General features: G+C 41.4%; 1 long non-coding RNA gene across 1 annotated transcript in view; it reads right to left on the bottom strand.

Annotated features, from left to right (window-relative positions):
- The window catches only part of LOC124619590, a 64,219-nt gene extending 56,259 nt beyond the window's left edge, over positions 1–7,960 (bottom strand). The window contains exon 1 of the long non-coding RNA XR_006980095.1: positions 7,809–7,960. This is a non-coding gene — a long non-coding RNA (uncharacterized LOC124619590). The remainder of the gene's footprint in view (positions 1–7,808) is intronic.
- Between the last annotated feature and the right edge of the window lie 7,513 nt (positions 7,961–15,473).

Raw genomic sequence — 15,473 nt, 5'->3', positions numbered from 1 at the left:
CATTGCCATTACTTAATGACAGTTTTGTTGTGGGTAGAAGTACCAAAGACTGTTATTTGGTATGGAAATGCAAATGAGAGCTTAAAGGAATACCAGGGGATGCTTACATTCATTTTGCTACGAAATGTAACTGGAGGATAAGGAAGTTTTGTTTGAAGGAAATATTATTTTGAACTTTTGCTTTTGTTGCGGTTTTGCCATGTCTTGTATCACTGACGAGTTGCCAATTACTTATGTCTAATTACTTGTGTCCAATTACTTAAGTCGATGTATTATTTTACTATTGTTCATTTTGTCCATGTCTCATTTATGCTATTATCCAATGTTTAGACAGTTTTAGCTAGAGTCTGCCAGCACCAGTAATTTAGTATTTGTATCAACCTAGTGTTTCCACGTGTCACTGTGCTACTAGATTGACGAGGATAATAATTTTGTAGGATTTAAAGTATGCTATAGTAAGTTTCCGAGTATTGCCAATTATTTGTTTAATAATAATGATGTCTTAGGCAATTTGTTTTGGAAGGGTAATTTAGGATGTAACCATGCTTTATTTTCATTTGTATTTGAATGTTTATTTGGAGGGACATACCACATGCCTACCCCCGTGGTAGATAACGTAAACAGAGTGAATCACACCCCCAGAACGAGCAAGTTTTTGCTATATACCTGGTCTGTTGGATGAACAAGAGAACCACACCCGCAAGGGCACGTACCTTACGTAACGCGGTTGGCTCCCGCGCGGACCCTTAGCTGTCTGTGCCGTTTCTTCACTTTTCAATTTCGCGGCATAGTCCATTCTTCAATCGTTCATGTCGAAGAAGAATTCACGAGAACAGTGTTCCGAGCTCTCTGACGACAGCTGATCAGGCAACATCAGACGCGAACCGCGTCTAGCCCGCAGCTAAACCGCCAGTAAGGGAAATCTCTGTTCAAAACCTTGAGCCTTCTTTGACACTGCTTTGCCGTTGTCCGAAGGAATACCGACTATTGAAGTAGTAGCATTTAACTGTATGACGTGTCCCAGGACACTGCGAGATAACCAATGATAGACGGAGTTTTAAGCAACCAGCTGGGCCCAATGAGGCCAGCACCATGGAGTTATAGAGACGGCGAGTATAGTTGCAAAATGTTGAGAGGATGAAGACGGCGAATTTGGTCGCAAAGTAAAGTTAGTCGCAAGATGTTGAGAGGATAAAGACGGTGAATTTTGTCGCACAGTAAAGTTTTGATTCAAGTGAGAGAATTCGTGTTTTAGGAAGAAGTAAGTAGCAGCTATCTTGGAGTCGCAGAATTGTCATTTACAGTTAAGTAGGCGATAATGTGTCGACGATGCGCCGTGCACTATACCTTCATAAAGGAAAAGTCCTTCAGAAATTACGCTCAACTTAGTCTTTTCTAATTCAATTCCTTACGCTTTCTGTTTCCGCTACAGAAATCTCTAGATTCTCGTAGAGTTTTATTTCCCTCCTTTCATTAGCAACAGCATTGACATCCAACGACAAAATCTACGCCCAACTTGCACCAAACTGGTGTCATTTTTCTTGATCAGTCTCCATTTATGGTGTTCAGCAAATATATTGAGTTACGAGAAAATTCTTCTCAAAATGTGAATGTTATTACACTTGGATGGTTAGCCCAAGGAGGCAATTAACTTTTTTGTTTGTTATTGATATGGCATTTGCAACAATTTGATATGATACTTGTGTGCCTCATTTCTACATTTATATATGTTTATGTAATTTTAAACAGAACCTACTGTAACAACGCGTCTAGCGTGATGACACGCGTAATCCCACTTGTATTTTGTTTGTCATCGGTGAATAAACCATATCGATTACGCATATCTATTTCCCTTTGGAGAGAGTGTAAAATACAGACAGCGCAATGAACAGCGTCGGTAAGCTTCATCGCTCTCTCTCGCTCTTACAACTGACGCATGTCCGCATCTCGTGGTCTTGCGGTAGCGTTCTCGCTTCCCGCGCACGGGGTCCCGGGTTCGATTCCTGGCAGGGCCAGGGATTTTCTCTGCCTCGTGAAGACTGGGTGTTGTGTGTCTTTCATCATCATTTCATCCCCATCGACACGCAAGTCGCCGAAGTGGCGTCAACTCGAAAGACTTGAACCAGGCGAACGGTGTACCCAACGGGAGGCCCTAGCCAAACGGCATTTTTTTTTTTTTACCTGACGCATGCTTCCTGCACTGCGTGCGCACTTAGCCGCCTCAGCTTCGCTTCTCAGCTGCCGCGTGCAGCTCTGACGCGGCGCTGCCCTTGGAAGTCATCCGCCGCGCGCCTTTCTGACGTAGCCCGAGATTCGGCCTCGCAGTCAGCTGCCGCTATGGCGTAGCGTCCGCGCAGATCTGTAGCAAACGGATCCTGTTGGAACACCATTAATAACCTTTCATGCCACTACGGCTTACTCACTTAGTATTCGCGCCCCTTTAATTACGTTTATTATACCTGGGAGCTTATTCACGATTCCCTGCTTTATCTAATAAATCAAATAATCACCTCCTATCGTCAATTGATGACTTGCTACAACATTAAAAAGGATAAATTTCTTACGATCGCCTGTTGGCACACTTAAATGAATGGCAAACAGCCACAAACTAAACTAAGCAACTACGCAGAAAACCCTGTCAGGCATGTGCCCTCCTTTAGTTTTAAGAGTGCAATTTTGATATCAACTAATGTGGAAAAACTAGTGTAGTGTAGTGAAGTGTTCCCTTAGTGATAACTCCCTTTCTAAATATGTTTGGAGCGTTGAATCTCCCCTGCGCTGAGTTGCAGTGCACGGACGTGGCCACGGCCACGCCCATTCCCGCCGGCAGCCTGCGCGCTGCCCGCTGGGGATAACATAACACGCAACCTCGCGCCACTCGTCCCCGCAGTGACTCATCAGTGGTGATATGTTTACATTTTCAACTTATTTAAATAAAAGCAAAAAAAAAAGACATTTTTACTTCATCTTAGCAACAAGAACACTTGACATGTTTACCTAACTCTCACTGTTATGATCCGTTCTAATTTTGTTGTGATGTTTTATGATGTTTTGATGTTTTATGATGTTTTGATGCTTTATGATGATTCTTGTATACACACAATATCGTCGACATGTGTAAGTCCCCTTGCGACCCTTAGGAGGTCTTTAGAGTCTCTATACCCTCCCATAGATTAAGACCCCTGCCGTCTTCCGTGAGGGTCACTCTTAATCAAGTGATGTTTACTTTGTTTTGCAAGCTAAAATTGTTTACATTTAAGTGATAATTACATTGAGCGAATTCACATACGTTCTCCGCTCCCACGGAAGGGGGAGGAATGTAAAGGATGAGCCAGACAGTAGGAGATTTTACTTTATTATATGAGCCTCCAAACGGTAACTTCATTTTTCCATTGCGTCCAAGCCACGGCCGACAGTGTTAGCTGCCTGTAAATTCTTTCGTCCGACGGTCTAGCAACAGGAAGTCAGCACCGACGAAGGTCACATTGATCACGCGCCTCTCTCATGTGCTTACGAGGTAACGCCGCCCCAGGCGTCGCTTAGCAGGCAACGCTCTGGAAAGTTCCATGCCGCCCGCACGGTTTGCTCGGTCCTGACCAATCAGGGTGGAGGAAGCTGCGTGGTGCGTCGAATATACCCGGCCGCCCGTCGCCGGGCCCCCTCTCTTGCATTCTTGCTCACCCGCGAGTCGGATGCGCGCCCTGTAGCATTGAACATCTCCCGCTTCTCCCGGTGCTGCGGCACTGTGGACTTAGTTTTGGCAGACAACTACTTTCGGGCCCGCATCTCGTGGTCGTGCGGTAGCGTTCTCGCTTCCCACGCCCGGGTTCCCGGGTTCGATTCCCGGCGGGGTCAGGGATTTTCTCTGCCTCGTGATGGCTGGGTGTTGTGTGCTGTCCTTAGGTTAGTTAGGTTTAAGTAGTTCTGAGTTCTAGGGGACTGATGACCATAGATGTTAAGTCCCATAGTGCTCAGAGCCATTTGAACCATTTTTGAACAACTTTCGGTAGCTTCGAGAACAATGTTCGCTAAATTATAAGCTCTGGCTCACCCTCACCTCCCTAGGCCTATGTATCCCCTTTCAACATGTTTTAGCCAATAAATGTCCTTTCTCTAAAAATTACCCTATTATTCCACAACGCCCATCGCCTGCCCATACCCGCCATCCTGTACACAGAGTTACTGGCACCACACATCCGTCAAAGTACAAAACGTTATAATACTTAGCCTTTCTTTTCAAAGTAAAGTGAAAGAAAATTAAATAAATCTAAAAAACAAAATTACATTGAGCGTTCATACATTTCACAATAATTCATTACTGAGTAGCATCTGAAGTCAAACTTTTAAGTTCATCAGTCACATCAGTTTTCTCTCTTGCCATGCAGGTCTCTGTGAGGCTATCATCCAGTTCACTAGCTGTGGTGGTCTTTGATTTCTGATAACTGTCTTAGTCGGTTCTTTTCAAACTATTATTTATACTACACTTTTAGTCTCTTTTTGCGTGAAAGATTTGTGGCGCTGGTGTTCTTTCTCGATATACTACTATTTAACCTTTGCACATTCATCCATGATTAATCTGATTAGTGTATTCTTTCAAAGCTGCAGTGGACACGTGGTTTACAACTCATTTTTGTTTTAGATTCCAAATGATTCTGATTGTAGTAGAAAATACCCGAGATGTATCATAACAACTATTTTTACTTTTCTGAAATAATTGAGGACATGGAATTATACATTTTTCTTCATATAGCAGAGTTCTAATAAAAGGGCTGGATGGACTTATTGTAAAATGAGTATGAAATTTAAAGCATGATCTTAGCAATGACACATCGCACAAGTTTTCTTTCTACGAAATTGTTATAATGAAATATGATAAAAACTGCAAATACATTCATAAATATGGAACTATCGCAATCGATTCTGCTTCTGATTGACAATGTGTATGGGAATCAGAAACATAAACGCAGGTAATGTGCTCGGAAAAAGTTACGTACTGGGGGCTCAAAATTTAAATTTTAGTATTAGTCTTGGAATTAGGAAGCCTGTTTCCACACTTTCGCAGAAAAACCATGTTATGAATTTTAACACCCGAAACTAAGCGAACAAATTTCATATAAGATATTCTGTAACTACAAACTAACATCAGTAGTTTATTATTTCCATGGCAGAAATAACAGCTGAAACAAAAGCACCTAAAATATGAGTGATAGGCACTGGTTTTTGTACAGAAAATGAAGCATTTACAGACAGTGTATTGTTAAGTAAAGTTTATGTGCATGTTCTCTGTGACATCAAAAAATTAGAAACATTTACTCTAATGCACCTATATATGTCTTCTGCTTTGCGACGGAAAAATTCGTGCTATTTCTTCGGGGCCATCTGTTTTCTAGATACTATGGAATGACATCTGGCGATTTGTATAATTTCCTCGAATGTTTAAAGGCTCTGTAAAACAGGTCAACACTCCATCCAACATGCAACCGAACTTGTACCGTTAATAATGGCTCGATGATACACGTGTACATACTACCACGCGTTCTGGTTCAATTTATTGCGCAATGAACAACCGTTAGTTCTCTCGAATTCCGTCGGCATTATGTTGTGCAACGTATAGTGCCACTGTATAGATTGCGTTTGTGAACGTATGTTTACTATTTAATAAGAAGCTATATTTATTGTATATTTCATCCGAATTAGTATTTTTTGTGTATTTCCAATCTTCCCTACATTGTTACACATAAAATTTGATTGCTGTATTAAAGATAGGCCCAATTACACATCATGCTCCGATCTCAGGCGTAGCTCGCAGCGGCCCTGCTGACGATTTATAGATGTTTCACAAGCTTAAGCGAAACCATATGTAGCAAAACTACGCATAATAAATATATAAAGATGGTGTCTGTTCTTTCCGACATGTTCCGAAAGAACAGATACCATCTGTGACCATTCAACTCTCTTAGAATGAAATGATAATTAAATCAAAACCCTAAGCTGTCGACAGGCGTTGATACACATCAACGGGAACAGTTGAAAATGTGTTCTCCGACTGGGACTCGAACCCGGGATCTCCTGCTTACATGGTAGACGCTCTACCCATCTGAGCCACCGAGGGCACAGAGAATAGTGCGACTGCAGGGGTTTATTCCTTGCACGCTCCCTTTGAGACCCACATTCCCAACTTAATGTCCACACACTAATGGGCAGGGGCACTACGAATGTGGTGTGTCGACATTAAGTTGGGAATGAGGGTCTCACTGCGAGCGTGCAAGGGATAAATCCCTGTAGTCGCACTATCCTCTGTGCCCTCCGTGGCTCAGATGGATAGAACGTCTGCCATATAAGCAGGAGATCCCGGGTTCGAGTCCCGATCGGGACACACATTTTCAACTGTCCCTGTTGGTGTATATCATCGCGTATCGACAGCTTAGGGTCTTGATATAATTATCATTTCACGTATAATAAAGTACTGTAGTGCTGAAAATAGTATTTGTACTGACAAATGGCGTCCTCTCTTACTTGATGAAATAGAGTAGCAAGAAAGATTTGTCTGTTATTAAACGTAATTTAAGACAGAGTTGAAGTGCATAATTACTGTTCTCTAATTTGTTTGTCGAAAAAGGAAGAAACAAATGATGGAAAATTTCAAATAATATAAGTGTAGACGGGGAAATGCCATTTAAGTATGTATAGTCTGTAGAGCAGCTTCAGATGAAAATAAGCAAGATTTAAAAGAAGTATTGGAATTGGTTTAAAATTTGAGGATAAGGAGAAATATACAAAAAAATAATAAAAAAAGAGTAGTAGATAGAGTAGCACACTGCTTCACAGAAAGTGGGGTACAAGAATTTAAGGAATTCTGCCTTCTGCGATGCTAGATTTCCACAATATGAAATTTTTCTTGAATAGATGATCAACACTGGAAACAGATATTTACATGCAACTGAGGAGGAAGTTTGTTAAGGTGTAGATATAGATTTCAAGAGTACTGATTGAAAAGGATTAACGCAAGATCCTAAGGTTAAGGCATACAGTTAACTTTAATAAATTTATTCTAGAACAGGAACTAAGTATACGATAAAAGTTATTAAAATGATAGCAAAGTTAGTTGAACATACGCTAAGGTGCCCAGAAATAGTTATCTTGTCACTAAAAGGAGCAATAGTGGGGGGAAAGTTTCTGGAACGGAAGAACATCAGACTACGTCGAAATTACAGGGATGTTAGTTGTAGTGGAAATTAAGAATGGTAAAAATTATCACGAAATAAAAAGTTGACATACGAAGTACGAAGCAAAGAAATAACACAAAAAAGTCTAGGAAAACCTATCAAAAATAGAATGGATAATGTACCGGGACTTCAGTAATGGCATCCTTGAGCGAATCTGATACTCGAAGTAGCGAAAGACGGGCCAGAGCAGAAGAGCAAATAAATGGTTCAAATGGCTCTGAGCACTATGGGACTTAACATCTGAGGTCATCAGTCCCCTAGAACTTAGAACTACTTAAACCTAACTAACCTAAGGACATCACACACATCCATGCCAGAGGCAGAATTCGAACCTATGACCGTAGCAGTCGCGCGGTTCCGGACTGAAGCGCCTAGAACCGCGTGGCCACCGCGGTCGGCAGCAAATAAAGAGTAAGTTTCTTAAAGTAGAGTATTAAGAACACTGCCGGTGGCAGGCACGTAGATATAACTTTAAAAAATTGTAACAGGAATAATCAAACTCGGAAATTGACAGCCAGATACATAATGGTACGGCTAACACAGACTTTTTGACCATTCTGAGATGAAGAAGATAGTCCATACCTGTGATAAGTGTTACGACGATGCTTAAAGCTGTTCAATGGCAGTTGAAAGCACTAAAGTGACGCTTGGAATGGGACTTCTATTGACCGTCCTTACGGCGGAACAGGCAACCGTAAAACTAGTTTTCCCCGTCTGTCAACAGATGTCGCAGGCGACGCTACAATGCTAACTGGCCTGTCCACGTCGCGGAATTGGCAACACTGTATCTTTGGTGACGTAAATGACGCTGATTTGTGTTCGGCTAGAGCGCTGCGCGCGAATTGCATTCGTCACTCAGCTGACTGTAGACCATGATTCGCTATGGTTTTTCCCGAGTTTTCAGTAGAAGAATGTAGATTAGCTCCTGTAAATCTACAAACCAAGTTTATTTCTACTGTAGGGATACTTCTCACAATCATATGCGAAATGAAATAAATGGAAATTAACACACAAATATTTCTCGTGAGTTACTGTTTAAATGCAGACTGTATTGCAGTCGCATAGGTTTTACACTCGCCTTCCATGCCGTCTATTTCCTCTTTGTTATACAGCTCTTCTGATACGGATTACGGTGGTAAAAAAGATCTCCACGTGCAGGTTAACACTAGAAAATTTTCAAAATCTTCTCAACGTCTTTGAAATATAATCCGTTAATTTACTGACAAATATTGCACTGAGCTGTGGGTTTCGCGTCCTAACATTACCGACATAATTATTTTCTTACGCCACTTTGTTTGCTTTGTCAAAACCAGCGGGCAAAATAATCTTATCTCAATATCAAAGATTTACATCGTAGCTGTAACTAGAAGTCTGCGCGGACAGGAAAAATGCCGCCGTCCGTATGTGCACCGCATCCACAAGATCATTATCCACATCTGCCAAGTTGCTTATCCGCATTCTGAGATATTAACGTTTTGTAAAGCAGTTTAACCCACCACTGCTCTGAAAAGAGACTTGTGCCTGGCCTGAATTTTTCTGCTGATGTCCGCACTCGGTTGTGATGCGAATTAAGGCTTGACATATTTCAGTGACAGTCATTTCAAATTTAAATTCTTTTACTTTGCATGTAACTTATCGTAAATGATATAAGAGTGGCACAAAACGATGAATTTCGGATTGTTGTTGAAAGGGGGCTGGAAACGCTGTAATATACAAATGAAAGCGTGTTTTTCGAGCATAGTTTGGCGATGTCAACTATGAAGAGCCACAGGCAGCAAACCATAATTATGTTAAAAATTTACTTTGTACAGTTTAAAGATAACCCGCAAATATTCGCAACAGACGTACGCTTTTATCTGCAGCACAGTTACTACTACGGATATCCGCACTCGCGCAGATCTGTTACTGTAAATAGTGTTGTTTTCGAGTGAAAGCTGTGTGAGGAATATTAGCGCAGAGATAAAAAAAATTAAAATATGCAGCGTCTATTGTTTGCATGCTATGCTCGTTCTCTTCTGTTCTCTTCCCTTCATTCCAGTATAAACACTTGTTCACACGCATAAACGAATGGCAGTGAACATTGGCGAATGATCTATGAATACTCATTTGCAGCAGTGTAAACGAGGTTTTACACTCGTTCACTTCGTTCGCTCTAGTATATACCAGGATTTAGAGGGACCGATGACCTAGAAGTTAGATGGTGGCTATTATTCATTTATTTCACTGTTGCGATTTCAGCTCTAGAGCCATTTTAAAGTACCAAGGAAAAGGTAAGGTAATGCTTCTTAAATTGTTCACCAAATGTTACCACACTATGCTTTGCATTTTGTTATCCGTATCTTATATTGGTTTCAGTTTTCACATTGCACACAAAAATGCCTCTACAGCCAAAATTACGATAGTGAAGTAAATAAACAGTTTAAAAAAGTCCAAATCGCAGCAAAGATTTCATTTAAAAATTATATGATATGATTCTTGTACAGGAAGGGCTACCACGTTATATCAGAATATAAAATCGACAAAATTTACATAGGATCTAATGCTTAGAGCTCTTTATTAATTCTTACTCGTAACTAATTTATTGATTTTCCTGAATTTAAAATCCACTCCACTTTCTTTATCTTTGACGGGAAATCTGAACATATTTAGTTCAGAATTTGTCCGTCTACTCCATTCACAGTTGATATACTTGCAGGCCTTCGGCATGATGACTCGTTCCACTATCACCGGTATGTCAGAAACAGCTGTATTTCACAGACGCCAAATAGTGGAAAGCTGCACACGTTCGGCCGATGTTGCCACATATTTCACAGAACGGAGTGCCATCTAGTGGTTGATTCCACAAGTAAGGGTGTGACGCTGTTGCTGCCTGGTGGCCGTTCCCTGACAAGGGTTGCCTGCTAGACCACGTGATCGGGCAATCTGTTTCTTATGTGATCTGCGGTCATACTTTTCGCAGGGCTATGAGGCGTATTTAGTATGTCTTTCGACTCGGAAGTAGTACTAAATCACGAAACAACGCCGGTCGTAGGGAGAATTATTGGCACTTCTGTATAATTTCTCCGTACTTACATGTAAACGACAACAGTGTCAGTTCCCGCATCTGCTGCCGATGTTGGCAGCTCCGAACATAGCCGTTAGCCGGCGAAACGCACACTTGGTTTCGTCGAATAAGTGAGCCTGAACATAACACAGATAACATGCGCTGCACTTAGAGGATAGAGCTCACTGTTCGCGAAAGGTCTTGCTTTCTCTCGTCCGGCGTCTTGCGGTCACACGAAACGTGACGTCACCAGGCCGCTACAGCTGCTTCCTGTGAAAGGGTCAATTTTCGACTGCAATTCGGAATCCGTGGTATATTTCACTACCAAATGAGATTTTAAGGATCTCGTAAATTCCATGTACCATTTAGCGAGGAAAATGTATCAAACGCGCTCATTACGCTGTTGTTAAGTGAACTAACTCAAGGCGTGGTTTACCGTCGTTTCCGGACAGACGTGCAAGTCCAATACAAAAGGGCTCCCTTGTCGTAAACGACAAGACAAAATTAATGTCAATAACGCAAGAATTTGATCCAAACATTTCTGTCCACTTACTGCAAAGGGGAGTTTCAAATTGAGTTGTTGGGTGGACATACTAGTTAGTTGCTAAAGCCGTTTGCAGTTTCTGCTTGTAAGGAATGGTAAAAAATTTGATAGTGGAAGGTAGCAAAACACAAGATAATCTCGTAAAAGAAAGAGAACTTCCTTTTCATGGGCCTTTGTCCCGCGTGGACGCAGGGTCCGCTTGACTATTTACTGATTTGACCGTACGAAAAATTTCTCAACCGCTATTGAAAGTCTGTTTTAGCGAAAACGAAATTGCCTAGTCGATTAATGTGGAATTCCCTTTTGATCCGATGGTTTTCATTAATTATCAAGGAACTGAAAAACTGAAGAAAGAATTGACTGTCACAATAAACAGCGTTACTATACCAGTAACTGTTTCTGTGAAGAATATCCGAACACAAATACTGTATTCCAAAACGCACAAGAAGAAAAAGTGAGGTATAATTAAGGGTTGGAGAAAAACAGGTCAAATTCGGCGACAGCACGTGTTCGGTGAAACTGAGAGGATGTAGCAAATATTCGTAGAGGAACACTTGTGCTTTCAAAGTTATATGTTCATCTGAGAAGGTAGTTCTATCTCGTACATGTTGGTTAGTGCCTTAGATATGAACGAAACTTTGAAATGAGTATTCAGTTCATTTAGAGCCAGGTCAGGAATTTTTATACAGTTTGAGGCAATGGTTGCTCTCATCTTTGATGGAATGAACATCGTGAATTAACGATTCAAATAACGCGAATAGGGCTGTGACGTCCGAATCAAACGACGCAGGCAACAACATATTTGTGAACAAACATTATACTGCGCTACGGAAACCAACAGAATGGAAACATACTGTTTCACCTACAAGAAGCGCGGACACATCCGTGCATCGTGTAACGAGTAGCGACTCTCTCTTCACCGACGTTGAAGGCACAGCGATAGGACGCTGGACTCGCATGCGAGAGGACCGCGTTTCATGTCTCCGTCCGGCCAATCGTATTTTTTACTGTCGTGGTTTCCCTGAATCACTTAAGGCGAAGGCTGGGACAATTTCTTCGGAAAGATATCGGCCGAATTCCCTCCCCCTCCCGACGCCGTCCTTCTCTAACCGAGCCTGTGCTACATCTTCAGTGATGTTATCGTCGACAGGGCCTTAAATTCCAACCACCTTTCTTACACACCACCCACCGTTTCGTTTTGCATGTTAATCATTCCGAGGCACGACGCAACTATCAGGGGCGATTCTAGAAAAGGGGGGAGGGGCTAATGGCAGGGCGGTTCAAATGGCTCTGAGCACTATGGGACTTAACTGCTGTCGTCATCAGTCCCCTAGAACTTAGAACTACTTAAACCTAACTAACCTAAGGACATCACACTCGTCCAAGCCCGAGGCAGGATTCGAACCTGCGACCGTAGCGGTCACGCGGTTCCAGACTGTAGCGCCTAGAACCGCACGGTCACTACGGCCGGCGGCAGGCGGGATAAGGGGGTTTGGGGGAATGGAATATCGCTAAACAAAAGGAGAGTTGGGGTCCTCCACCGACAAACTGGTAAAATTTGGTGTTGCTTAAAGTAGTTTTTGGTTACTGTTTTGGAGTTCAGGGTAAAAACGTGTCTACAGAATGTGTGTGCCAGGGAAATAATACGATTTGACAAGTCTGGGATCAGCAATTTAATTGTTGGTAGGCATACCCGGCATATTTAGCTTTCTTGATTATTGTAAGTGGTACTCATACATTAATATACATACAATGTAAATTAATAAATAATTACTCGTCCATTTTAAGTTAAATGATATTTACTGCTTTAGATAGTAAACTATTTGCCGCTCTTATTCTTTTGATAAAATGAGTTTGAAATACATTGCAACCTATATTGCTACATAATTATAAAAAACAATGATTGAATCTGTTGAAGTAATATATTCGCTGATTTCTGAAGTCATTTTATCCAGTGTAATATGATAGTCCATGGGGGGGGGGGGGGCTGTATCCCCCTTAGCCCCCCCCCCCCCTCTCCGCCAATCCACCATCCCTGGCAACTATTACGACTTTCGTTTCATCATTATTCTACGTGCAATGTGCTACTCGCAAACTAACAGCACAAGTATGTTGAAAACTTTGCGATTTCTCTACAACAGAATTTAATCACATGAAAACGTTGAACTAAATGATATATAACCGTAAATTACAAGCAATGACAGGCTCGCTAAGTACGCACCAATCAGAAAATCGGAAAGAAGTGTAACAAATAGTTTTAGGGGACAAAATGTATGCCAGTGCAGAAAGGTGAGCTCCATCTGTAACTATACGTCGCACAGAAAGAAGTGGTGAACATGGAAAGACGTGATCACAAAAACTAACGAATGAAAATGAAACAAGATAATATAAGTAACAACTCATTTCATTCACTGATTGACAGTGATTCGAAATAAGTTACAAGGCCAAAATGAGACCTTAGTATCAAAATATCTTATTTTAGAGAATGGCAAGTGTACTAAATAATGCCGTATTGTTTTCGTCAGATCATAATAGCCACCAGCGGAAAAACGGTCCTTAACGGACAATAAAAAAGGCGGTTATGCTTTAAGAGACTGACTGAGGAGTGGGTACCAGCTGCCTCATTCTTCGTTCCTCAGAATGTTTAAAAATTATCCCAAAAATGTTGGAATGCAAACATACTCGCACTCTTAACATACAGCACACCTCTCACTATAATAAGCTCTCCTAACTGTAAATCTCTCACATCCACTAGTCCGTCGCTCATACCCATACACCTGCCCATTCTCACTCACAGATTCAGCCCAACTTAAAGTCATTATCTCTTTGTGTCTCTCCGTCACTGTCTCCTATCCCACAATACAGTCTCTTTCGCTCTGTCCTACTACTATTCTGTCACTGTCTCCCTCTTGCTCCGTCTTATTGCTGCTGTCTCATTCATTCCTTCCCAAAGCTCCTGTCTCTTCTCACTGTCACTATTTCTCCCTTCTCCGTTGTCATGGCCATAGTCTCTTTCACTCATTATCATTGGCTTTCAACCACTAACACTTTGTCCTTCTCTTTATTCTTCTCCCACCGGTACTGTCTCCTTCACTCTTTTCCCAGCACTGTTCTTTCGCTGTCAACTATATCCCTCTCTTTCTCTGACACTGACGCTGTTGCCTTCTCTCTTTCTATGCCACAACAACGTCTACTATCTTCCAGTACTTACTACTTTTGTGCCTCTTTCCCACTGCCTCTCTCTCTCTCTCTCTCTCTCTCTCTCTGCAGAAAATAGCGCGAATACGTTCCAGCACCAAATTTTTTGGAAAATTTCTTAAAAGTGCTGAGAAATGTAAACTGAGACAGCTGGCACCTCACTTTTCAGTCAGAGTGTTTTAAACAGGAATATATTCGTATTTTTGTGCTCCGATTGGAACATTTTTCCGCTGGTTCCCATCTTTTCCCTGCCACAGCAGGGCATGTCACTCATGTGAAAAGAACAGTAAGGTCCAGTGAAATTTTGATAGCCTACTTACATTACATTGGAACAACACAAAACAAATTTTACACCTCAAACCGGATTTTAAAGGCACAAAAACTTTGCATGTACCGCAGTACTAGAACATGGGGTTTCCAGAATCCTTCTGATGATAAGGAGACACTTCACAAAATATTTCTCTGAACTACGTTACTTCATAAACTACGGATTTGCCTTACACCGGATTTTACGTGTGTAGGTAGTATAACTTCGAACCTCTGTATCTCGGAAATGAATAAAGATATCAACAAAATTTTCAAGGTTATTCGAGATCGGAACTTTGGGAACATAGTATAAAAATTACTCCCATTTTCTGCGTATAGCCGTCCTGGAAACTCTGGCTCGGTTTTGGTGCAAAAAAAAATGATAAAAAGACTTTTTTGTGGGTTTTCTAAAGAACCACCTAAGAACTAATAAAGTTTATGAAAGTGGAAAGGTGCCACTTCTAGATAAATAACTAGAGAAAATACCGTTAAAATATGAGCAATTGGCTGTGGTTATTTATTATTTAGATTTCCCTGACACAGGTTTTTGTGTATTTTACGTATAGGACTTGGGTAACTTCGAGCCTCTGCATTTCGAAAGTGAATATATATATCAAGAAATTTGGGTCTTAGGAATACACGGTAAAAATTTGAGCCATTTGCTGTGCATAGCCGTCTTGGAACGCGCTGCACGGTTTTGATACGAAAACTTGGTAAAAAAAAAAAACGAAGAAAAAAACCTTTTTTTTGGGGCGCTTTGTAAGGAACCGCCCATTAACTAATGGTGCTTCTATAAGCCCCTTAAGGTTGACCCTACACCACATGAAATGCGAAACGAATCAACCGACTTGCTCCATTTGCCTACTCAAAAGGAAATGAGTAAATATTCGTGCTTCTACCCTGTACTAAGGCTATCCTTCTGTTTGGGTCTAAACCAAAGGCTATCCAAAGCAGTTGACCGTATGTTTTTATTGGTAATAGGAAACGAAGTATGAGCTCCGGAAGAATCCCGTTTTTAGGTGCGGAGTTTTGGAACACATTACGTAGCGCATGCTGTCTCATTCCTACCGATTGTAATCAATGTTTATATTGTTACATTGTTAAAAGGCAGGTGAAACCAGTGGCGAGGGTTCACATGTGCCATGCCATCTGCAAA

The sequence above is a fragment of the Schistocerca americana genome, chromosome 6 (assembly GCF_021461395.2).
Source record: "Schistocerca americana isolate TAMUIC-IGC-003095 chromosome 6, iqSchAmer2.1, whole genome shotgun sequence".
NCBI classification, from domain to species: domain Eukaryota; kingdom Metazoa; phylum Arthropoda; class Insecta; order Orthoptera; family Acrididae; genus Schistocerca; species Schistocerca americana.
Note: the sequence above shows the minus strand (reverse complement) of the source record. Positions and strands in the feature narration are given on the sequence as shown.